The sequence below is a fragment of the Tachypleus tridentatus genome, chromosome 8, assembly GCF_004210375.1.
Source record: "Tachypleus tridentatus isolate NWPU-2018 chromosome 8, ASM421037v1, whole genome shotgun sequence".
Classification (NCBI taxonomy): domain Eukaryota; kingdom Metazoa; phylum Arthropoda; class Merostomata; order Xiphosura; family Limulidae; genus Tachypleus; species Tachypleus tridentatus.
This window is the reverse complement of record NC_134832.1, coordinates 85,477,372-85,504,300: the sequence shown is the minus strand read 5'-3', so window position 1 is coordinate 85,504,300 and position 26,929 is coordinate 85,477,372. Positions and strand designations below refer to the sequence as shown.

The 26,929-nt window shown below is 32.5% G+C and overlaps 1 protein-coding gene and 1 long non-coding RNA gene across 4 annotated transcripts in view; one reads left to right on the top strand and one right to left on the bottom strand.

Annotated features, from left to right (window-relative positions):
• LOC143222834 (BCL11 transcription factor A-like) overlaps positions 1-26,929 on the top strand; it is a 114,548-nt gene that overhangs the window by 42,998 nt on the left and 44,621 nt on the right. The window contains exon 1 of one of the 3 annotated variants that reach the window (XM_076449917.1): positions 15,353-15,482. The exons of the other annotated variants lie outside the window; for them this stretch is intronic. The gene's annotated coding sequence lies outside the window, so the exon portion shown is untranslated. Of the gene's footprint in view, positions 1-15,352; positions 15,483-26,929 lie in introns of those variants that run through there. 3 annotated transcript variants of the gene reach the window in all.
• Positions 14,766-20,387, bottom strand: LOC143222836 (uncharacterized). Its single transcript, XR_013012527.1, has 3 exons — positions 20,274-20,387; positions 15,165-15,475; positions 14,766-15,034 (listed from the first exon to the last, which is right to left on the bottom strand). It is a non-coding gene; the product is annotated as an uncharacterized LOC143222836 (long non-coding RNA).

Genomic DNA, 26,929 nt, shown 5'->3' with positions numbered 1-26,929 from the left:
GAAAGAAGCACAGAGACGTTCAATACTGACGAAAGTTGTTTATAACAAATATCATAGTTAAACAATACGGGGCAAGTCGAGATTTTAAATTCAAGTAACAAAAAAAGCGAAATTAACAAAAAATGTCAAATCTTGGGTACACAAATATCAAATAAAAATATTTTATTAAGATGAATAAACTTAACAAAATAAGTCGTTAATAGTTAGTGCTTATAACTCTCTGTACCTTTTTTCTATGCTACAAATGATATTTAGTATGTGGATGAGAGCAGCTCTTAGCTCTTCGACAGTAATAGAAGCAGGTTATCTATCTCTATAGCAAGTCCCACATTCTCAGTTGGGTGTAGGTCTGGGAACTCAGCAGGCTAGTCTAGTACATCTATATCTTCACGTGATACTGGCAGTGTAAAGACAAGAGTTACACTACTAATATATGAACCAATCTCTGACAGTACCAGTAATAGGACGAACAAGACTATAAACTTCCATATGGTGGACAATGTTACAGCACGAATATCGCTATTCTTGACGCTTCTAGACCCTCACACATCTATTATTTGAAATCATTCACAACTGGCTCCTATCTCTAAACAATGCAGGAGTCCATTGCTGAAGATACCAAGTGGCATGTTCCTTGGCAAGCGCCAGCCAAAGTGTTCGGTGTCGGTCTGTTTAGCACAGAGGCTCTAACTGATATCCTGGACATCAGTCGACTATACCCGTTTCTGACCGTTTAGCGTGATACACACACTTTAGTGACTTGATGAAACTCTGAGGCCCTAGTGCTGTTGGAGAGGTTTTTAAAGGCTAAATATTGGTCGTCTGCTGCATCTGCGACCCTTTTGTGATCTTGACGGTGTATTCTTCTGTGGTCTAGTATCTCCATCACAATCTACTGACCACAGATTGTGACATCACGTGACCAGTGATATCTCAGTCTGGGTGTGTCCTTCTTGTAGCAGTGCAACGTTTCTACAAACAAACTTCAGATTCATTTAATTGGTTACTAACAACTTGCACACTCGTTACAAAATTCAATATCAGCACAAACAACCTACACAGTAAACATTTTTCCTAATCAATCAAAACTAAATTTTTACTTGAAGAATATAAGGAATCAATGGTACATAAACTTGGAAACCCTAGGTAAGATTATTGTAACACTCTACGGCCCGGCATGGCCAAGCGTGTTAAGGCGTGCGACTCGTAATCTAAGGGTTGCGGGTTCGCATCCCTGTCGCGCCAGACATGCTCGCCCTCCTAGCCGTGGGGATATTATAATGTGACGATCAATCCCACTATTCGTTGGTAAAAGAGTAGCCCAAGAGTTGGCGGTGGGTGGTGATGACTAGCTGCCTTCCCTCTAGTCTTACACTGCTAAACTAGGGACGGCTAGCACAGATAGCCCTCGAGTAGCTTTGTGCGAAATTCAAAAACAAACAAACAAAACACTCTACAATAAGCACGCTAAGTGTGACATCAGTTGATAACCTAGAAATGTATAAATAAACCTCATGACCTTTTAATGCTTGTAACTAGTGTATATCACTCATCACTCGAATACAGGCATAAATACACATATATCCGAGTGTGTGCAGAAATATATATACATATATACGTTGTTCGATTGTTTTGGGATTGGTGATGCCTTACGTAGATTTTCTGTAGATGTTACATAAACTGCCGATATCATGTAACTGAGTACCTGTGCCAGGATTTATCTTTATTGCAGATGCTTATACCCCTTCTAGTTCGTCAACAGTCTGTAATGCTAAGACCAGTATCCTGTCTAAATTATTTAATTACTCAACGTTTCACCTGACTTTTTTACCCTGAAGTAAACATCCTACTGAATAAAAGACCATTCTTAACAAAACTAAAAATATATGTATTTTCTAATCTTTATGCATCATTCAGGATATATATACGATCATAAATACACCATATACGTGATTACATTCCAGTGTGTACTACGCTACTTGGATACTAAAAATATACATACATACACTTAAAACAATAGTTTCTTTATTTTGTTAATTTCGCGCAAAGCACGAGGGTTATCTGCGCTCGATCTCCCTAATTTAGCAGCGTAGGACTAGAGGAAAGGCAGCTAATCATCACCATCCACCGCTTGTCCTTCGTAATACGTAACAGGGTAAATTAGCTCACGCAAATATTTTTATGTTTGCTTTTGCATTTACCTTAAGTTGATAATATTTATGAAATATTTATTGCGTACAAAGTGTACAAAGCGTAGGTTTTCAAACTCTTTCACCCCCGCCAAAAATAAATAAAGTTAAAAAAATTAGCATTTGTGGTGCTTGTCAAAGGTTAGTCTTCACGCGTCAACAGTAAAACCACAATTTAAAATAGTGTACTTTATAAAATTATCAAGGCTAAAATCAGGGGTTCGATTCCCCTCGGTGTACTCAGCAGATAACCCGATGTGGCTTAGCTATAAGAAAAACACATACTAACAGTATTAAATGCATAGTAATTTTATTTTAAATAACACTCTGTGCATTGTCCTGTGAACATTTATAAAACTTAATAACACTACGTTAAAAGATACACCATTCTAATATTAAATCACTAGTCCATTACGAAATTTGTACAATGTACTGACGTTACTTTATATAATACGTTCTACGTTGCTTACGAATGTGGAGTAAATCCTAACTGGTTTTTATCTTTTTCTTAATACAACAGTTGAATAACTTTGCTATAGAACTTTGATGCTTTGTTTTCTTGGTGTAATTAATGGCCCTAATTTTATAATATAACAATATCTCAGAAATAAAAAAAACAAATGACTGTTTTTCCTAAAAAAGACGACCTTGAACCCTCTAATCAATGTTCACTTTTACACTTGTATAAAACATTATAAACGGTCCCTTACTTTAAAAAAGGTTGTTATTATTTTATTTTGCGCAAAGCTACTCGACGGCTATCTGCGCTAGCCGTCCCTAATTTAGTAGTGTAAGAGTGGAGGGAAGGCAGCTAGTCATCACCACCCACCGCCCACTCTTGGGCTGCTCTTTTACCAACGAATAGTGGGATTGAGTGTCACATTATAACGCCCCCACGACTGAAAGGGAGATCATGTTTGGCGCGACGGGGACGCGAACCCGCGATCCTCAGATTATTAGTCGCACGCCTTAACACGCTTGGCCATGCCGGGCCAACTTTAAAAAAGCAAACTGCCATGATCATGAGAACCTATTACTTGTTAAAATACTCTGGTGAAGAACATCACAATCTCGAGCGTTTGTGACTTATAGTGTTATTATGACGTCATAGATATTCCGTGGGTTGAAGCTAACTTGAAACTGTTTGTTTTTACATTTAAACTTGGTTACTGATTGAAATATTTATTCTTGTTCATTGGTTATAAACGAAACATTTGTCAACAATTTTCACATGATTTAACAGTTATCGTTCAAACGTTAGCGTTGAAAGTTTTACATAATATGAAAATATCGTGTTACGTAAATATACAAAGTTAACGTAACAACTCTTATAACACCAATAGTGCACTTACGAACAAATTATCTGTTCGTGAAATTAGAACGAAATGAAAATTCGTAATAAACTTCGTATGTTTTGTTGTGAGTCAGGATTATCACCAGTAGGAAAGTTTAGCCTTAAGGGGCTGTTAAGAAATATATCACAGAAGTGCTGGACAGAGTAATCCCCGCCTATGCAGCTGAATCGTTTTAAACACGTCTGCATACAGTATCTAATTTAATATGTGGCACCAATTTTCGTGTCTTGAATACAGCTGCTAGTAAATACTTTATTAACTGAAAACCACATGCGAACCATTTGTGTTGTGAGATACATTGTTTGTAATGTGAATACCTGATGAGGTTTAGCCTGCAGATGATGCAAAATTGTTAGAAAAACTCTCCGATTAATAAGAAAAGGTTTAAAGGATATGCCATTTTGTGTTTGCGCTAACTTACCGGCCCATGTCGTATGAATGTTTTGTAATACATAATTTTACTGAAAATCATGTTTGATGTTGTACTCTTACAATTTGTTTTATGTTTTCAAATTCTGCAGTTTGATTTACATAACCTTAAAATAGTGAATCTTTTGGTTGGTATATTACAGCATCAATTTATCATAATATTAACATTAACTTCATCCATTTAGTTTGATTTATGAGAACTTTAACGTAAAATTTGTACCTTTCATTTAAGCACTACAGTACGAATTCATCGTAGCTTCAACAATATGTGTGTGAAAAAAAGATGTGAGTTTTTTAAGGAAGTTCTAAACGATTCATGATGCTGTTATGGTTAAGATCATGTTGAATAACAGAGTATGTTACGACGAGTGAAAGGTAAAATAATTTTGCTGTGAAATGTTACGTTAAATTATAGTCTGAAATGTGATACACGATGCAGGTATGGATAATGAGTGCGCGTGTGTCAGTATATATATTATATGGAATATCTGCCCCCTCCACGGAACTTGTGTAAACCCACGATTAATAAAAAGTTATCTTAGGATATGAAAAGTTGCTTCTCTTATACATACTTGTACAAATACGCCTATAAAAACCGAAAAATGCAAAATGTAAAACCGAACATTTGTATATGCCTTTCCATTGACCAGGCTAGCCGCCATACCGATTTTGGTGAAGATCCATATATATTTGGATATATATATATATATATACATCTAGAATGTTTTAATATTGTAATCAGTTTATGAAAATAATAATCAAGGTCTTAGTGACGATCCGCATTGTAAATAACAACAATATTAAGATGAAATTATAAAAAGACCTTTTGATAACAGTCAAAAATTTACAAGTTAGTTAAATATTTCCACTCTATCTGTTTATCTTTCAAAGCATTTTCTGGCAAGATAAAAATCCCTATTTTGAAACACTTCCGAAACAAACAGTTATTTTATGCCATGAAATTCTCACAGCAAAGGCATAGATGTATTGACCAGATCATGGCTTTTGGTGGATACCTATGCGAAAATGTTTGTACGGAGGTTAAATAACTCGTGAGAAAATGAGTTTCTTAACCTTAGACTTAAACATATTTTAAAACCTATTTCTTCATAAGTCACAAAAAACAAAACTGTAAATGAATATACTATCAATATTTCAAACTCGGAGTGGCCATGTTGTAAAGGCATTCGACTCGTAATCTGAGGGTCACCGGTTCGAATCCCCGTCACACCAAACATGCTCGCCCTCTCAACTGTGGTGACTTTATAATGTGACGGTCAAACCTACTATTCTTTGGTAAAAGAGTAGCCAAAGAATTGGCAGTGGGTGGTGATGACTAGCTGCCTTCTCACTAGTCTTACACTCCAAAATTAGGGTCGGGTAGCGCAGATCGCCCTCGTGTAGCTTTACGCGAAAATCAAAACAAACTAAATCAATATTCCAAATAATAAATTATGTTTTTACCTATTTATTTACGAAATTACTTGAACGTTAACACCTTTATTGGTTTTAAGGTCCTTGAAGACAATTCAGTCACAAAAACCAAATTCAAGAAAAATACCATCATCATATGAACTGATTCCACTAATTATTACTACGGAATCTCCTATACATTTTACATACAAATGTAACGATTCCACCCAACCTTTGTGCTCAGTTATTTACACTGAATGTTTAACAGGCAAAAACCAAACATAATTGCATAAAACTACCAAATTTAACGTAATGTTTGGGTCCAATCGTAAAGAAAACCGAATAGAACAAGTCTGTAAACATCTGAGTGCTAAAAATGGAATGACGACTCAATACAATTTGAGAGTTTGTTAAATGCGAGTGTTATCGCGATAACACACACACGCCTTTTTATTAGTACAGATTATCAAATGTATTATGATAATACTCCATCCATGCTTATTTGTCATATTCTTTGCCGACCAGATGGTTTGCTCCCATTAGGCCAGCTGGAATACAACACTTGATTTTTATTCTAATTCTTGAAGATCCAAAAGAGACTTGATAAAGAATTTAATGTTTAAAAATTGAATATGTTTAACGCTAATATCTTTTGAAACGTACAGTACAAATACTAATTTTCTGGCTTGTAAAAAGCGTACACACAATAACAGTTTTTATTTCTCAACTCCTGTATCTTTATTCGTAATTCATTATTGCTCTTCACGTGAATTTACTGTAGTGTTTTTAAAACTCTGATCTTATCATGTAACCGTTACCCAAAATACAGTTCAACAGAAAAGATAAAATCCAATAGGCCGGGAATTTATCATAAAAGCACGTAAACTGCAAAGGTTCTTTTTCGCACATTCCCGTTATATTGTCTGTTTCGGATTAAAATTCAGAGGAGTTTAAAAGTAACAAAAAAGTGTAAATCTATTATTTTTTTCTCTCAAATAACTACACAAGAAGCCTTTCGTTTAATACTAGGACTCGATGATTGAATTAGATGATGAAAGAAAAAAATTCTATGGTGCACTTTTAAAAATATAGTATGATAAATATTAAAAAATACGTTAATATCAAAAAAACGTCTTAAATACGGATGTTTTGGAACTTCCGTTAATTCCATCATCAGCGTTACTACCTCAACAAGTTAGTTCATAATGTTCGACCTATAAAAACACCTTAGCTGTGAACGAATGTTTGTATTCAATCGTAAATCTAGAAAGAACAGATATAAATGGTAACAATATAATAAAATGTACGTTAAAACTTGCTGTATATATACACATATTTAACAATAGCATTATTATTTAATTGTCACTGGTAATGAGAAAGTATTATAGAGAAAGGTTTAAATACGAGTATAAACACTGTATCTTCAAAATAATAATAAATATCAAATAATACTAACTAAAAACACTAACTTCTCTCTGTTGTCATTAATGTAATCAGTTGCAGATTCTCAGTAATTTTATTCGACATTTGTTATTACTTTAAATATGCTTATATTTAAACCGTTCTCAATACAAGATTCCCTCAACAATATTATTTATTAAACGTGTATAGCGCACGTTTTATCGTACATTTCACGTGATAAAAACCCTATAACCCTGGCGCTTCAGAAAAGTGTACCTTTCTTCCTCGGGTACAAACTGAGCTTCTGGAACCTCTTTACTCTATATGCTCCCCCCCCCAGTGGCTCAGTGGTATGTCTGCGGACTTACAACGCTAAAAACCGGGTTTCGATAGCCATGGTGGGCAGAGCACAAATAGCCCATTGTGTAGCTTTGTACTTAATTCAAAACAACAACTACTCTATGTGTCTTTCTGACACCATGATCGTACGTTCCATCAAATTGTCACAGTTTAAACCTGTTCTTTCGAGATTTGCGATCGAATGAGAACACTCGCACAATGCTAGTGTTGTTCTTTGAAGTTCAAATTTCATGAACTAATTTTTGACATAGTAACGTTGATGATGGAATTTCAAAAAATTAGAAAGATCAGTATTAAAGATGTTTTTGGTATTATTCTGCTTTTAATATTTATCATATAACTTCCTTTTTCCACTATTATGGCATAATACCTTAAGAAATACGGTTTTACACGCTTCAAACTTGCTAAACACTAGAAGCCAACAGACCTTTTTTGGAAGGTTAAAAAATGCACGTTAAATAATAAATATGCAGATAAAGCTTTATTGACCAGGTGGTTTAGGTTCTCGATTCATAATCCAAGGATCATGGGTTTCAATCCTCGTCGCACCAAACATGTTCCCCCTTTCAGCCATGGGGCGTTACAATGTCACTATAAATTTCCCTGTTCGTCGGTGAAGTAGTGACCGAAGAGCTGGTGGTGGGTGGTGATGACCTTCTCTCTAGTCTTATGCTTCTAAATTAGGGACGGGTAGCGCAGATAGCCCTCGTGTAGCTAAGTGCAAAATTGCAATTAAAGCTTGATTGACTTATTATTTTAATACTGATAAATCTTTTTTTTTTCGAATTTTCTTCATCGTTACATTTTCCCCTTATGATATAAAATTTTCGGTTCTAGAACAATTTCTGCGCTTGTGCTCAGCTTGTCTCTCCTAAGCCCCAAACTTATGATTTTCTTAAGGTAGTTGAACTAACTCTAAGAATATTTAGGTTTTGAGAATAATGTTATTTCTAAATTATTAAAAAGAGTTAAGTATATAATACTTAGACTTTTAACTACATGCAGTTAGATAATGAAACAACATGAGAGGAAAAGTTATATACCTCTGTCAGTTTTGTGCCGATTGGACTTGGAAACACCATCTGATATAGATGCAACACTTTTCTCATAGCAACATGGTTTTCAAAATATCACTCGTTTTTCAAACTTTGCTCAACAAGTTCCTATAGGACTGTTTTGAGAGCTCATTGAACAGTGTTAATGTTCCTTCTCACAACAGTCACTTTTTCATTGTTTTTTAAAAAGCGTGTTGTTGAGCTTTTCACGTGGAAAATGTTTTTTTCATTAACTCCTATTACAAGAATGGATAAATACATTCGAAATGCATTTGCCTTTTATTTATCTACGTGTACATTATTACTACTGAGTAAGTGGGAAAAAAACATTGGTTACAACAATGCATATGAGTGTGTGCATGTATGTAGTTTTTAATGATTAGTTACCTTCACAGGTATGGCTTTACATATATAGTACTACATCTATATATGTACGTATGTGCACACGTATTATATATATCAGCAATAATAAATATGTATCGTTATGTATAAAAGAAATTAATGAATAAGTAACATGAGATTATTTGATGCAAAAAGGGAGTAAATGAGTGAAAAGCCTGAATAAAACAGACACTTCTACACGTAAAACAGTCACTACGTTGTAGACAGCAGTTTATCTAATTACACTCTGTGACCAGTTAGATGATTATATTAAAATTATTTGTACATATCTGTCGAAAGGAATTTTAAGAAAAATCACAATTGTGAACTAACGTTCACTCTCTTCTATTAGAATTTCTTTGTACCATATTTTAACATTTCATATTTTCAAATTTCTTTATACCTTTTATAGAGCTAATAAGTTTTTAAGTATCTTGTTATCTCAAGGTTATTCTGTTCTGTCAAACTGTATATTTATTATTTGGTTAATTGCATTATGATATTATCCTGTCATTACAAGAAATTTGTTTTTTACCAGGTCATCTTGTTACTATCAGAATAAGCTGTTTTATCAAACTATTTTATAACTGTTTGTTTATTGTTAAACACATAGCCACACAATGGGCTATCTGTGTTGTGCTCACCACAAGTATCCAAAAGCAGGTTTTAGCATTACAAATCCTCAGCCTTGTTGTTTAACCATTTGAAGACTATATAACTGTTAAGGGTGTGATATGACTTTCAAGGAACACACTTTAACATGTGGTTACTTGAAATTCACACTGTTTTACCAGGATGGTTTATTACTGCCAAGTTTACCTGGTACTTCCAGTTATATGTTGTTTTATTACGTGATATGTAATAAAAACAACTTGCCTTGTAACTTCCATAATATGCTGTTTTATTAGATAATACTTTTACTGTAAAGTTTGTCTGTTAATTTTAGGTTAGCCCTCCCAATGGCTCAGCGGTATATCTGCGGAATTACAACGCTAAAAACCGGGTTTTGATACCCGTGGTGGGCATAGCACAGATAGCCTATTGTGTAGCTTTGTGCGTAACTCAAAACAAGAACAAACAATAACTTTTAGGCTAGTTCATTACGTTGAGTTTTGTAACAAGCAAAAACATGCAAGTATGAACATAATAAATGTGTGACCCTCAATATCCAGGAGCTGTATGTAAAAAGAATGAATAATTTGAGAGTCAAGAGATCCCTCATTACATAAATATTGTGTTTTAATTAAAAGATTCTCTTCCGTGAGAGTCCATCTACATTTTCACTCTTACTATACATACATTTATTACTTTCTACTTAGTCTAGCAGTATGTCTATAAACAAAACAGATACACATGTTTCAAACGTTCAGTCCTTATTTTCTATAAGTAGTGTTAAAGCTTATCTTACGATGTTCAGCTGCATGGCTACAGTTTTCTGAGATGTTGTGAAGTTGCACTTAACGTTATGGATGTTTCGTTGCATTTTGTAGCTCATTAGGTGCAGAAGTTCATTATAGTGATATTTAAAAAGATAAAATACCTTCACTCACTAAACAAATAAATGTAACTGTAACTTTTGGTCTTCTTCTTCCTCTAATTGCAAAAGTTACAAAATATCGAAAAACTTTTTTTCAGATTATATTAGAGACGTGCATATTTCCGTAGAACGGTATTTTGTGAATTTTTTAAAAGTCTCTGTACGTAGAATCACACCACAAAAACTAAATAAGAGTAAAATTTTTTATAACCCTTGAGTCAAATGAACAGTTAGATCACATTTATCCATATAATAAAAATAACTTAACACATATACAATTAAGAAGGTGTAGATAAATAATGAAAATGTTTACAACCCTTGAGTCAAATGAACAGTTAGATCACATTTATCCATATAATAAAAATAACTTAACACATATACAATTAAGAAGGTGTAGATAAAAAATGAAAATGTTTACAACCCTTAATTCAAAATAACTGTTAGATCACATTTATTCATATTATAAACATAACGTGACACGTATACAATTAAGAAGATGTAGATAAAAAATGAAAATCTTTACAACCCTTAATTCAAAATAACTGTTAGATCACATTTATCCATATTATAAAAATAACTTAACACATAGAATTAAGAAGGTGTAGATAAAAAATAAAAATGTTTACAACCCTTAATTCAAAATAACTGTTAGATCACATTTATCCATATTATAAAAATAACTTAACACATATACAATTAAGAAGGTGTAGATAAAAAATGAAAATGTTTACAACCCTTAATTCAAAATAACTGTTAGATCATATTTATTCATATTATAAACATAACGTAATACGTATAGAATTAAGGAGGTGTAAAAAGAAATAACAAATTTTTACAACCTTTAATTCAAATGAACTGTTAGATCATACCAATCTATAATATAAACGTATCCTAACACATATAGAATTAAGGTTTGCGTCTGTACACTATTTTAGTCGTTCCTTTTTTAATTTCCATAAATTATAGGGAAACTTATGATTAAATATACCATAACACACTATATGTAAGCGCTTACTTCCTACCTCTTCAAGGTGAAGCTATATCCTTCCGTTCTTCGGATTCACCTGCATCCTCTTCCTGACATGACGCGGTCTCAAACAGCTCTTGTTCTTTGCGCTTAATTTAACACTGTCTGTAAACAAGTTATATATTTAAAATATATATTGCGAGTATTCTCATTTTAAATAATAGTTTGTATTGTAAGCCTCACTTGTTACATATTGTTAGCAGTCTCACTTTAAATTAACAATGTATTTTGTAAGCCTTGCTGTAACAAAGATACTACGAGCAATTTCATTTTAATAACATGCATATTTTGAGAAATTTTATCTTTAGATTAACAACGTGTACTTTAAAGAACACCATTTTAATATAATGTTTCATGTGAAAAAATTTCATTTCAGTTTACGAACGCATATCGAAAGGGAGCTATAGTCTTTAATTTTACATTGTCTGCAGGAAAAGTTTTAATTTTATAAAATATACTGTTAGCAAGTTTCACTTGAAGTTAACACCTTAATGCAACTGGAAATAGATTCAACGTCACATTAAACTAAAGAAAAATAAGGTATTTCTCGAGTTGATAATTAATGCTACATTAAACTCATAACAAATATGATAATCGGAGGTAATCCTTTCATAATAAGTACATGAAAACTACTTCGTGTTTGTATATAAAGTAATATTCTGTGGAAACCAAAACGAAAAGTCACCTTTTTAGTTGTAATCGATCGTCGTTTGATGATATTTTTTATGTGCAAACAAACAGAACTGTTAGTTAGTAAGTAAACTTATTGTTTGCGTTATTTGGAAGGAGTTTTTAATTTTAAAACTGTTCATTGTTTTCACACACACATATATATATCATTTAGGGCTGACAAAAACGAAATTAATTAGTGTGTGTTTTTCGTATAGCAAAGCCACAAGGGCTATCTGCTCAGCCCACCGAGGAGAATCGAATCCCTGATTTTAGCGTTGTAAATCCGGAGACATACCGCTGTACTAGCGGGGAGCGAAATTAATTGGAGTAAATGTTTCTTCTTATACATTTAAGATATGTCTTCATATTAAAATAAATTAAAATTATTATTTTATTTAATCTGTGCTTTTGCAGTAACTCATACGCGGATATAATTTAACTGCTGTTTTATGAAATTGTGGTAAAAAAATTATTATGCACAATTTTGAAGTTTTTCTTTAGATTATACAAATAAAAATTCAAAGTAAAATACGTTTGTTTTCTAGAATATAATATCAAAATATACTATAAATATTTAAAAAACTAATTAAATATACAAAAACAGAACCAATGAATATTAATAAACAAGCTCATGCAGAAATTTGCAATAAGAAAGGTTAGTTTCATAATGCCAACTAAAAGGAAGATATTACAATCCATGTTTAATACATCAGTAATTTAACATTAATAATTATATACAACGTATGTGAAGTAAGAAATAAATAACACAATTTAACAGCTTCTTGCACTTTAGCTAGGGGTTATCAGAATCAATTATGTAATACCAAATTACAAATAAAGAGTTTATAAAATAATTAAACTACACATCCGGTTAAGAAAAATGACTGTTTTAACCAACAGGTTTTCTTTTCCTACAGGAAGTATTAGTCGTATATGGGACATTTAAAAGACACTTGTACATAGTCTTAACTTTTGCACAATGAGAGTAAGTTATACTTTTTAAAACATGAACAATACAAATATTAGAAAATTTTCTTAGACTTTTTTTATATAAAGGGATCAAATGGGATTGGTTTGTTTGTTTTTAGTTTCGCGCAAAGCTACACGAGGGCATCTGCGTTAGCCGTCTCTCATTTAGCAGTGTAAGATCAGAGGAAAGGCAGCTAGTCATTACCACCCTCCGCCAATTCTTGGGCTACTCTGTTACCAACGAATAGTGGGATTGACCGTCACATTATAACGCCCCCACGGCTAAAAGGGCGGACATGTTTGGTGTGAAGTGAATTCGAACCCGCGACCCTCCGATTACGAGTCGAGTGCCTTAATCACCTGGCCATGCGGAGCCGAATCGAATGGGAAAATGTCTTCTGGGAAGGTAGGTGCATGAGGGGTAGAACACGCTTAATAGTATGTAAAGGTTAGCTTGTGTTCAGAAGACTGTATCGCCGAGTATAAAACCTCAGATTATAGAACTTTTGTTCTAGCAAATACCATAATTTGTAATCGTTCCCACTATTTCTTTTAACGTAACCTATCGTCTAACTTTCACCTTCGTTAACAGTAATGACATAGAAATAATCAAATAATGCATTTAAATATTTTTAAATAAGAACGAAAGTAAAGTATATTTAATTAGCTATGCACATCATCAACATTAAGTTGAAGCTTAGTTTCTCTACAAGCAGGTAGGTTGCTCTGAACTTTTAGGTCAAAATAATTTTAAGAAAAAAATTGCACCATAAAGTGTAATCAATCTAGGAATGAAATAAAGGAAATAATAAAATAAGCTAAACCAACGTAGTTATGTATAACTCTGATCAGTTATAAATAGTTGGAAAAGGTAAAAAACCAACAAGCCTCTAAAGTAAACAATCGCACGTGGAAATATAGCACGAAAAGAAATTGTTTATAAGCTAATTACAACGCTTAAAGCTAGTTAACAGTAATAATAACTATTTAATTGCTTAATTTCAAAAATCAGTTATTTTTAACTACACATTACGAATCTCCTCAGCGAAACCAAAACGACAGAAATATCTGTAACACTTGACAGAGTTGGTAAAGAATGCAAAACAACTTAAAATTAATATCAAATCTAAAATGCCACTTGTAATATCAAATTCACATGGATAAAAAAATGAAACATTAAGCAATACTTTCCAAGCTGCAGTACTGTGTAAAAGTGTTAGAACAACATAATGTTTTTTATCATTCTTTTCATTTTATTGGACTAATTCTTACATGTCAGTACAAAATATAAATTTCAACATTACGGTAATGCTTCACTGAACCCTTTTCACAAATGAATGACTCAGTGTGAGAATACTTATTATTCTTTAGAATTATCATATTGTTGTATCAAGGACATGTCATAAAAGTTCTGCTTGAAGGAACACACTGATCAAATTTAGTGTCTGAAATAACTGTCATGGTACCTCATGCTGTTTCTTAACTATATAAAAAGAAGTTAGCATATGGTATCGGTATATGCTTAAATTAACCAATTTAACACCACTCCATAAATAAATTTAATATATAAAAAATCGGATTCCAAGGTAAGAAAAGCGTGAAAGCACTTACAAATAAATATAGGTTTCTGTCGTAAAAAATGATTTTCCTTCATATTCTATAAGAGGTATCTAACGAGAGTCTAATTCGGTTATTGTTTTCTAAAGATAAAATTTTATTGATAATTTATTTCTTAATAGTTTTGAATGAAAAAATTCTGTTTATGGTACCAATATATCAGAACAGAAACACAAATAATTACTTCTGAGTGGTACTATCGCAAAAAATACGAATTTTAATACTTGTTTGAGTGTATCTAGGTAAGTTACATAGTGTGAAGCGATAATTGCCCATGCACAATATTAACGCTTCTTTAGATACTTTTATATTAATATTCATAAAGGAATAGTGTTCCTATGTCACATTTTCTACCTTCAGTGGATACGGTGGAACGGAGAAAAAGAATTAGTAACTTGTTTTCCACGGGTGGAGAGATGTCCTTCAAAGTGCTAGGTGAGGGAGATTGTTGTCGTTGTTTTTTCAGAAAAAAATATATTAAGAGAATCTAACCGTAAAGTTCTCCCAACTTTAAGAAAGTGGTACGTAGTTCGTCTACGCTCAGGCTCTAGGCTGTATCATTAACTTCACGCGCCAGAAGGCAGTTGCAATGGAGTGCTTCTCGGTAGGTTAAAATGGAATCGAAAGGGCTGAATAGGAAAAGAATAGAGCAGTATTTCAATCAAGGATTTAGAAAATAAAAAAGTGCAACTTATAAAGAAGATTTTTAGCAAGAGATGCAAAAAAAGAAATAAGAAAAAGAAAAGTTACTATCAAGACCTCGTTTAAAATATTGACGTTAAATCGTATCTTCTTTTATCGCAGGACTCTAGTGTATGCTGCTTTATCTTCTCAGTTCTGAGCTGATAAAAACGTCTCCATCTGTTTGAGTTCCTGGGATCTTTTGTCAAGCTTTTATCGCCGTAAGTGGAAGAATTCACGCTGAAATCAGAGGCTGATATTAAGATCGACGTTTCTTTTTTTTTACATGATTTTTCTTCAGTTCTGTACGGATTAAGGATGCCGTCTTACTCTGTTCAAGATGTGATGATTTTCCTCGCTTATGAGCCAGTAACGAGTGGAGCAGTTTTCTGACATGTAAATAAACAATGTCTTTTTATCATATTGAAGCACTGACAAAGATACGACTTACAATAATTATAGACCGTACTGACGTTAATACATCAGACGCTGCAGTAACCAGGTTTATAATATTCCTTATTTAGTATTTCTCTCTAAATTTATTGTCACTTGGTTATACTTTGAGTGTTAAATATATATTCTAGTTGTCAGATATGTAAATCATTGAAAGTTGTTCACAAATTTACAAACGGTATTGGTCTGTATTTTTCCACTTGCAGTGTATTTCACTTGATTCGCCCCCCAGTGGCACAGCGGTGTGTATGTGAACTTACAACGTTAGAATCCGGGTTTCGATATCCGTGGTGGGCAGAGCACATTTAGCCCATTGTGTAGCTTTGAGCTTAACTTCTTAACAACACTTCACTGGATTGAAATTGTATTTTAACTGGTCAAGAAAGAGATCGATAGATAAAACGATAAAATAGCAATAAAGTATAAGTGATTTGGGTGTATAAAAAGTATCATGACATTGCTGTTCTATATTAAAATACATAAGTGTCCCACCTCAAATGACACGATAAGTCTGATAGTTTATAATGCTATAAAACGGGTTTCGATATGCCTGGTGGAGACAGCATAAATAGCCCATCGTGTAGCTTTGTGCTAAACTGCAAAGAAGCAAATAAAAGGTACATAAGTAAATTCAGTTGAACAAACTTACGATGTTGAGTTTTAGGTTTCATGGACTTAGAAATTTCGGTGAGGTGTAACGACTTTCGTTCACGCTTTCTGCCAGTCACATTTTAAGATTCTCTTTGACGGCATAAATAAACGAGTGTTAATTCCGAGTAATTGTACGTTTTGTATAGATAGGCAAGGTTCGAGATCTCATGATTAATGTAATTAGGAAGGTCCACGCGTGAACTGAGAAATTCACAACGCTCAGATGCGTGTCAGGGAATTATCGAAGTGGTGCTAAAAGGATATAACCATGAATAGTATACATATATATATTTGTACGTACAGTTAAACATATCTCGAGAAAAACGTTTATCGATTCGCTCATTGAGAGAAAGAATAAACTAGTATAGGCTCACGCTTTCCAATAGGCGTTGTTACTGCTTAATAAATACCATTTTGTGTGTGTATGTATATTTATATATAAATTAGGTAGCTATAGTTTTATGAAATAGAATGTAGTGGAGATATGTATTTTTTCTTATTTTCAGAGTAGATGTCAAACTACTGTAGTTTGTAATCTTATGACACATGTCGAATAGTTAATATTTTAATATGTACGAGTTTAAGCGCTGTCGTCAGCAATATTGTTTTTCTGATCAAAGTGTATTAAATATCTTCATTATATTTTACTGAAACGTTTTTTCAATCGAGTATGTTCATTGTTAAGTAACTATATCTAGGACCTGCAATGTATTTAATTAACAATTTTTTGCACTAGCCTTACTCTCTCAAAGTACGTTAAGTATAAGCTTCTTGTGGCTCAGCAGTAAGTCAGGAGGTTTATAACGTTAATAAATGTGTTTCGATACCCGTGGTGACCATTACACAAATACACAATTGTGTGTCTTAGTGATCAATAACAAACAAAAATTCGATTCCCCATTACACCAAACATGCTCACCCTTTCAGCCCTGGGGGCGTTATAAGGTGACTTTCAATTCCACTATTCGTTGGTAAAAGAGTAGCCCAAGAGTTAGCGTTGAATAGTAATGACTAGCAGCCTTCCCTCTAGTCTAACATTGCAAAATTAGGGACGGCTAGCGCAGATAGCCCTCGTGTGGCTTCGCGCAAAATTAAAAAACAAACAAACAAACATGTTAAATGTGTTAAAGACCTGTGATATATCTTACTTAAATAGTCTTCCTTTAGAATGTGTTTTGTTCCATAGCTAACTAAGTACGTTAAATACGTGCGACGTATTTTGCTGGAATGTTTTCACACTGGAGTGTGTTTGGTGTAATTTAATAGTTTATAAATATGTACATTTCATTAGAGTGTTGTCTCTCTAGCTAGAGTTTAAATTAATTTCATAGTTAATTAAGCATTTTAAGATGCACGATATATTTTACAGAAATGTTTTCTCATCCGGAGTGTGTATGATTTATTTCTATAGTTAATTATGGATATTAGAGACCTGCGATGTATTATACTCGAAACTATGCATACTGAAGTGTTGGGATATAACTTACTTAAATAATATATCACTGAAGGCTTGTTTTTGTTGTATTATTTTTGCTTACTTTATCACTTAACTGAGTGTATTCAAGATATACAACGCACCTCACTGGCATATTTTCCGACTGAAGTGTGTTCACTTTTTCATATAGTTAATTATGTATATCAGACACCACCTATGGGTGTCACTAAGATGTATCCCCCGCTGGCACAGCGCTAAATCTACGGATTTACAACTCTCAAATCACGGGTACGATTCCCCTCGGTGGACACGTAAGATAGCTTGATATGGCTTTGCTTCAAGAAAACACCTACATACACAGTAAGATGATTTATCACTAGAGTCACTTGAACAGTTATTTAAGTATATTAAAGGCGTATGATGTATTTTAGTGATGTGTTTTAGTGTTGTTGTTTTTTACTTTTTCTAGTTAACTAAATATATTTGGGACAATCGATATATTTTAGTGGAATATTTTGTAACTGGAATGTGTTTTATTACTTAAAAATATATAAGTATATTAAAGCCATGCAACACAGTTTACTGACTTCTTTCTCCTTACGCAGAGTACACTAGATTTATATTCATAATTGCTTAACGACATTCAAGATCAGCTGTGTAGTTACTGAAATGTTTCCCACTTAAATGTGTTTCACTTTCTTTCGCAAAGAATTAAGTTTATTAGAAACCATTGATGTGTATTTTGTAGAATGTTTCCTCACTGACGTTTGTTTTGTTTACCTTCATATTATATTACATTTAATTATTGTTAAGTAAAAACTACACCATGGACTATCAATACTATTTCTACCACGGGTAAGAAAACCGGTTTCTAGCGCCGTAAATCCGCAGACGTACCGCTATGCCACTGGAGCATTATATTGAGCACATAAAAGACGTGTAGTAAATTCCAGTAGAATATTTTTTTTCATTTAAGAGTGTTTTGTTTACATTTATAGTTATTTCAGTACTTAATGACGTGTAATGCATTTTACGAAAAGTTTATTTCAGTAAAACCTGTTTGTGTTACTTGAAAAGTTAATCAAGTATTCTAAAAACCTGCCATATGTCTTATTCATTGTTTTCTCACAACAGAGAGTATAACCATTCTAAATTAGTTAAGTGTAATAAAGACCAGTGACATGAAGGAACATATTAGCCAATAAGCTTTCAAGGCATGGGCTTAGAGCGCAAAAATTTGAGGAGCGCACATTTTGAATTATTTTATAATAAAAACAAATTCCCCTCCATTCATTGCATTCTAATTTATCGAGTGTTAAATGTGTTTAGTTTACTTTCATAGCTAATTAATAATATTAACTACTAGAGATATATTTTACTGAAACCTTTACTCACTGCCTGGAGTATATTTTGATTACATTAATAGTTATTAAAATACATAAAATACACATATATTAAAAATGTGTGCATTGAAATGTGATATCGGTTGAATGTGTTTCATTTACTTTTGCAACTATGTACATTAAAGACGTGCAATGTATTTCACCAGAATGCGTGTATTAGTTATCTTTCATAGTTAATTAAATATATAAAAGCTATTGACACATTGCTTCTTAATACATAGTGTATATTTGAATTTGTACTGAAGATCAATGTCATATTTTACTCAAATGTTTTGTATCTGGAGTATCTTTAGTTTACCGTCAAAACTACTAAAGTAAATTAAAAATGTTAGTTGTTACACCATTGTTCATCATCCAAAGGAAACTGCCTCAGTGAGGGGTCGCCATGTGAATGATAAACAAAGAACGCCACCTGAGGGTTAAATAGCTGCAGTTTGAATGTTACTCACCAACGTCGCTAAGGGGATGTTGCTAGGCAGTTATTGCAAGCGGAAGTCGTCTGCTGCCAAAGGGCGGGTTGATAAGGTTACAAAGTAGCACTAGAGGGCATGTTGGTATAATGACAGTGCAGGTAGATCAAAATGACATTTGCTTCATGGTAACAACCAAATTCTTAAAATTAACAATTTAATCTAACTTACCTGACATTGTTTACATTTTCTTTTGATCAGTAAATCATTAAATACATTTTACAATCGCTGACTGTGTCACTGAGGTTGGTATTTGTATAAACAGAAGATGACAATCTCATCCAAGGTTATCTTAACATGTGATTATGTCATCAGTATCTACGTTTAATTATGTTCAAAAAGTCGTAAGTAAAGCTCATTATTTTAACGATACAGCCACTATAACACTGGTCCACGGTGGCACAGCAATATGTCTGCGGACTTGCAATGATAGAAATCGGGTTTTCGATAGCCCATTGTGTAGCTTTGTGTCTACTTTCAAACAAACAAATAAATTATAACATTGTTACATATGTCAGTTTTTGTAACACTTAGCGTCCATTATTTTAGCAAGGTGAATACTATAGCCAAAAATTTACCTTCCATACTTTTACAGTATCTTCTCGAAAAAGGCAACTTATTTAAATCTCTTTAAACCTTAACGCTAAACCTATAAAAGGATCTATGTTTAACCATTGCAATTGCACAAAATATTTCACGAGAGCTTGTTTAGCAGATTGAAACTTACAGAAAACGCTTTATCATTATATCAACTACATGAAAGAGCATCACTTACCATTTTCTATAGCACATTCACTTGAAGTACAAAACATACTATAAAAAACAAAATTCACGAAATATGTTGTTTTATAGTACAGGTATAAACGAACTTTCTTCTGCAAAAGAAGTACTCTCGCACCTGTCTAAACGTAGCTGACGTGACCTAGATTCATGTCTGCTGAGAATCTAAAGGTTTATCACAAAACAGAATCTCTTGAAAACTCAATACCTTTGAAAGGTTGAAAGTATTAAATTTTGCACACTCTCCAACACATGTACGTATATATCTCTTAGCAAATCAGAAATTCTGTTATACTGTAACAGTTAAACTTGTTAGATATTGATTAACAGGAATACAATTGGTTTATAAAGGTTAAATTGCAATTCTTTTATTTCAACCATACTTTACAACAAAGACATTTTATTTATACTGCTTAATACTGTGCATGATATTGGTCAAAAGTTCAGGCAGTTTTGAAAATGTAGTTTAGAATATTTTTCAAAATGAGACTTAATTTATCTTTATTTAAAAATATTAAAGCTAGCTTATGAGGCTATTAGTTTCAATTTAATATGTCATTAGTTAAGGCTATTATACCTAACTTCATATAGCTTGAACAATGTAATGGAAGGTACGACATAGTCGGTGACCATTCACATACACTGAATACATTTTAGTGAAATTAAATAATTACATCCAAATGAAGCCAAAGAAGTAAGCATGCTATCAGAATAATGATCTTAGGTGAAAAAAGTATACATGTTATGATATAATACATTGTTTTCAAATCTAAGTCAGTTTTGGAAAATTACATTTTGTGAACCTGAAACATTCATTAACAGTTACAACAAGTGATCAAAAGCTTCTTGATATTTAAAATAAAAATTATACTATTTGTCGTAAATTGATATGTCTGAACCTGTAACCGAGCTTATCAACACTATCCAAAAACAATTAACTCTATCATCATTCGAATACATAGTTCGTTGAGCTGTATAATAAAACTGTAATTCTCCTACCTTTGACATGTCTGTAAAGTTGGAGCAGTTTGTACTTCTTAATAGATGTTAAGAAACATTAAAATCAAAATTGAATTGGTCACAGTCAACTACTTATAATTTTGAAAAATATTATAAGCTATATTTTCCAAATAACCATGTCTGTGATTTAAAACAATGTTGGGCAAAATACTGAGTTATAAACGTAATATACTTTTGTAAAGTATGGCTGAAATACGAGAATTGCATCTTATGGTTTATAAATTGCATTTATTCACGTGATATCTTTCTGACATTATTAGAGAGTGATGTAAGTACCTTTTACAAGATTATGACATAAAATGTTCAAACTTTACACGAATGTTGTATCAGATTAACTGTATTGTAGTATAGTTTGACTTTATGGCTTATGTGCATAAATGTACACACACAAATACGTACTAAATTGTATTAAAGATACTTAGAGAATTGTTTTAGCGAAAAGCATTCAAACCTTGCACCTGAACAATATGAGGTAAACAACTGATTTACTGCAGGATCAAATCTAGTCACTTTGCTCTGAAGAATTTATGCATTTTAGTCATTATGATTCTCTGTAGAACATTCACTTTAAAGTACAAAACATTAGATTACTGAAGCAGTTGGTAAGTTTTATGCCTTGACATAAGGAACTGACAATACACGTTTAAACTGTTATATATTTGTTATTTTACTATGCAGTCTATATGATATACAATTATAAATGAACTACAACATGCATGAACTATGCACACACACAGTCAACGAATTATTTTTTGCACGCGAACTGTTACTGACAGTACAACTTAATTGTCCATTGTTGACTTGCATATTACGCTGAGGAGTGCGCAGGTTTCATTTCAGGAAATAGTGACGTCACGATCAATGCATTTCTGTCTTACTGCACAACAATAAATCCAATTGATAATAAGATACACTTTTTTATATTCATAATACAACACTTTTTATATGTATACACTTTGACTTTGTTTAACATCATGATGTAATTCATTTATACGTTTAGTTAAAGCTGTTTAGGTAAATGATAATTATATTTATTTTCAATTTTCATCGTTCGTGTGAAAGTTAAATGTTTCTAGTATTCAGATAGTCAAAGAGTGTATATACTTCTCTTGATTGTTATATTAAAATAATCCCTATTGCTCTTTTATTTAATGTTATTTGCAAATTTCATTGAATTTATCATGAGTCAGTAACATTATAATATATTTTAAATATCTTATGTCGCTATGTATATTCATTATCATCCTATAATTGTTGTACTTAATATGAGACGTTTGGAAATCCAATGTTCATTTAATGCATAGTTATTGTGTATCACGTTTAATATAAGGCGTTTATCCAAATAAAATACACTTTACAACGAAAAAAAAATATAATAATCACTAGACAATGAAGATTAATTTTAGCCTAACTGGCTGATGAACGTATTTATGTATCGCAGAACTTTAACGTTCAAATAAAGTAAACTTATTAACTGTTTCGCTTTACATAACTTTATCAATTGCTAAATGTGCATTTATGGAATTCTCTTAAATTTGACAGTCTTGAAGAAGACCTTTTAATTATAACTCAAATGATTGTGCAAAATCATTATCTTCAGATGAGGGATATCATTCCTCTGCACTATTTTTTGGACAGATTCTCATTCGAAACTTTTGATATTGTTTCATTCGAATGCCAACAGCTCAAAGCAGAAATAATTGGGAAATACTGTCGTGTTCAATTATATATATTGGTCAGTTTGTTCCTTTGTTTTGTTGAATTTCGTCTAAAGCTACACGAAGGTTATCTGCGCTAGCCGTCTCTAATTTAACAGTGTAAGACTAAATGGAAGGCAGTTAGTCATCACTACCTACCGCAAACTCTTGGGCTACTCTTTTACCAACGAATAGTATGATTTTACAGTCACTTTATAACATCCCCAAGGCTGAAAGAGCGAGCATATTTGGTGTGACGGGGCTTCGAATCCGTGATCCTCGGATCACGAGTTGATCATCTTAACCACCTGGCCTTTCAGGGCATATATTTGATCTGATAAAATAAATTCTAAAAAAAGAAATAATATAGGACACTCATCAAAATTATTGAATGTAAGACATTCATTGATCTTTACTTCATTTGGAAAATCTGCAGAACATACAATACGCTTGAATTTCATGACTAAAATGATATAATATAAAAACTAAGGAAATCTTATGTGTTTCATGTGATTAGACAGATCGACCTTTGTTCCCTTTAGTCACTTGCATAATGAGTTGCACTGCGACTTCCACGTTGTAAGTTTAAGAGAAACGAATATTATATGTAAAAACGGCTTGTTTGGGTTGAGACAATATTTTACGTTGAGGAGAGAACAACGTTTCGACCTTCTTCGGTCATCGTCAGGTACACAAAAGAAGGTCGAAACGTTGTCCGCTCCTCTACGTAAAATATTTTCTCAATCCAAACGAGCCGTTTTTACATATATATTTCTCTACAAGTGGGTTTTCTCGACATCACTAAAAAACGAATATTGACACACTTAGTGTATCATGTAACATGTATGGTAAACTTGACAGAAAGGAAGTCGATAAAATCATCACCATTAACAAAGTTGTCAAGGGTAAAAATGACAGACAATGTTTTAATTAATAGACCTACCTGAAAAATATATAGATCAAAAACTAATATAAAAGACAAAAATAGTCAGTTTCATAACTAACTGGACGTACCTTTCAATACTCTTAGACATAGACTACTGAGAATGATGCTGACAAATGTTAAATCAGCCATATTTTCTAACCCAGAGCTAAAAAAACAATTTTACTGTATGGACTGCTGATCATTATAACAGTGATGTTTAAATTTTAACTGCATTTTATATTACAACAAAACATATCTGTAGAACTCATGGTGTTTTTTAGACTAAATATTAATTTAAATACACCAATGTGGATCTTGATAAAATGCACCCAAGAGACAACATAAAGATTTCAAATACTAAATTGTTGTTAAATGGGAACACATTTTTTAACATAATACAAATATAAATAATATTGATCTATTATAATTCCTTTCATGTCATATATTTCATCGAGTTGATGTCTGTGGTAATTTCTATGGAGATACAGCCAAAACTACAAGACTCTTGTACAACATAAAAGATGGAGAATACATTAGGTATTGCAATGTTACATCATTATACCAATGGAATAATAAGTACTGTGAATATCATATTGGACAGTTAATTATAATTACAACTGATTTTTTTCTTATCTTAATTCGTATTTTGGATTATTAAAATTCAAAGCATTCATCCAAAGAAACTCTGTCATACAATTCTTCATTTAAGACGTCAAGGGAAATTATCTTTTTTCTCTGTGTAAAAGAAGAAATTATTTTTGTTACTTTCACGTCGGCACTGAGATGAAAAATAAGCATTTGTTGGAACCTTCATGACAGAAAAGGTTAGGGAAACCCTTAAATGTGGTGTGATAAATACGTGTATATGAATGCGATTTATATCTAGCGATTAGAAGTTAACACGAAAAACGATATAGCAAACCATAGAGAAATATGTACTATGTAATATAATGTAACTAATTCACGATACTTTCAAAATCTGTTGACGGGCCAAGCGTGTTAAGGCGTTCGACTCGTAACCAGAGGGTCGCGGGTTCGAATCCCGGTCGTACCAAACATGCTCGCCTTCCCAGCCGTGGGGCGTTATAATGTAACGGTCAATCCCACTATTCGTTGGTAAAAGAGTAGCCCAAGAGTTGGCGGTGGATGGTAATGACTAGCTGCCTTCTCTCTAGTCTTACACTACTAAATTAAGAAGAGCTAGCGCAGATAGCCTTCGAGTAGCTTTGCGCGAATTAAAAAAAAAATCAACATTTGTTTTCACATAAGATCCCGCAAATAAACTGAACTATTTATTCTAAGCAGTGAAAACTGTAAATTCTATTTCGTGGGAATGTTCTACTTATAAAACAAGCATGCACAAATAATCTTGCTGCGACTATAACAAACTTTAATCAAGTCCTTGGAATTTTAATTTTTGTGTCTTTCTTCAGTATTGGTCAGTGAGTTTCGGACATTAATGTTACTAACTCTATGTACAGACCTAGTTTTAATAAACTTTGTCGTAAATATTTGGAGCTGACCTCTACCGTGCTGTGTTACAGACTGTGGAAACAATAACGTGCAGTTAAAAAGAATTTGTACTCTAATATTGTATGTGTGAAAAGATATATAGAATATTTATTTTCAGTTGTTCGTTATGTCAAAACGTTATAATTACCATATTTTACATTGGTTGTAATGATTTTAATTGTCTCAAATTGTTGGTAATGTTGATATTCCAATTTATTATATTATAAAAGCTGAACAATGTACATAAGTAAATGTAATTTTGTTCTACAGTAATTCTTACGTTGGAAAAAACTACGAGCGTTACCAGGCATAGATGGACCGAAAATACCGTATATAGTTTATTAATGTGTGAGTAGAATGTAAAAACAGGCAAAGGGAAAATACAATAAAATACTTAAGCTATAAGTTCCACTTGTGCTACGTTATAATTGACGAAATAAGAGTTTGAATGTTTTACACATTAAACACCAAATGGTTCTTTACAGGACTGATTAATAAACTGGTATAACTGTAAAAAACACGCTTTACAAAAATATAATATTAATTTTAGATGTTAATTATTACTGAAGTTAAAAGTATATGAAGTTCATGACGTAATCACATGTTGGGATACCTTGATGTCTGTTGATCTAAAACATCCTCTGGTGGTCTGCTCGCGAGCCATTTAATAGCCCATGTGTCATAGACGTCTTCATCTTCTTACACTTTGGTCCCGTTACCCAAATGCACTCTATTACACAAATTGAAATGATCTAACCCAATAACCAGTCTTCTGGTGTCACTTTATGACATTATGAAGTCACGTGACCTCTTGGTCTCAAGATCTCTTATTTTCCTATCGCTTGAAATAGCAAATCAGACGTTTTCTTCGGATTAGTCTGGTTAACTAGTTGCAATGGCTTTAATTCATAGTTACCCAGATATATTAAAGATCTGAGATATATTTTACTGAAATTTTTTATCACTGTGATAGTTTTTAGATGTAATGCAGACGTATGATATATTTTACTAAAATATTTTCAAAGTGGAGTGTGTATGTCTTAATTTCATACTTAATTTGTTGTTTGTAGCTTAAACATAAAGTTCCACATTAGGCTATCTGTGCTCTGCCCACAATGGGTATCGAAATCGAAACCCGATTTGTTACAAGTTCATAGGAAATAACGCTAACCCAGAGCTAAAAAACAATTTTACTGTATGGACTGCTGATCATTATAACAGTGATGTTTAAATTTTAACTGCATTTTATATTACAACAAAACATATCTGTAGAACTCATGGTGTTTTTTAGACTAAATATTAATTTAAATACACCAATGTGGATCTTGATAAAATGCACCCAAGAGACAACATAAAGATTTCAAATACTAAATTGTTGTTAAATGGGAACACATTTTTTAACATAATACAAATATAAATAATATTGATCTATTATAATTCCTTTCATGTCATATATTTCATCGAGTTGATGTCTGTGGTAATTTCTATGGAGATACA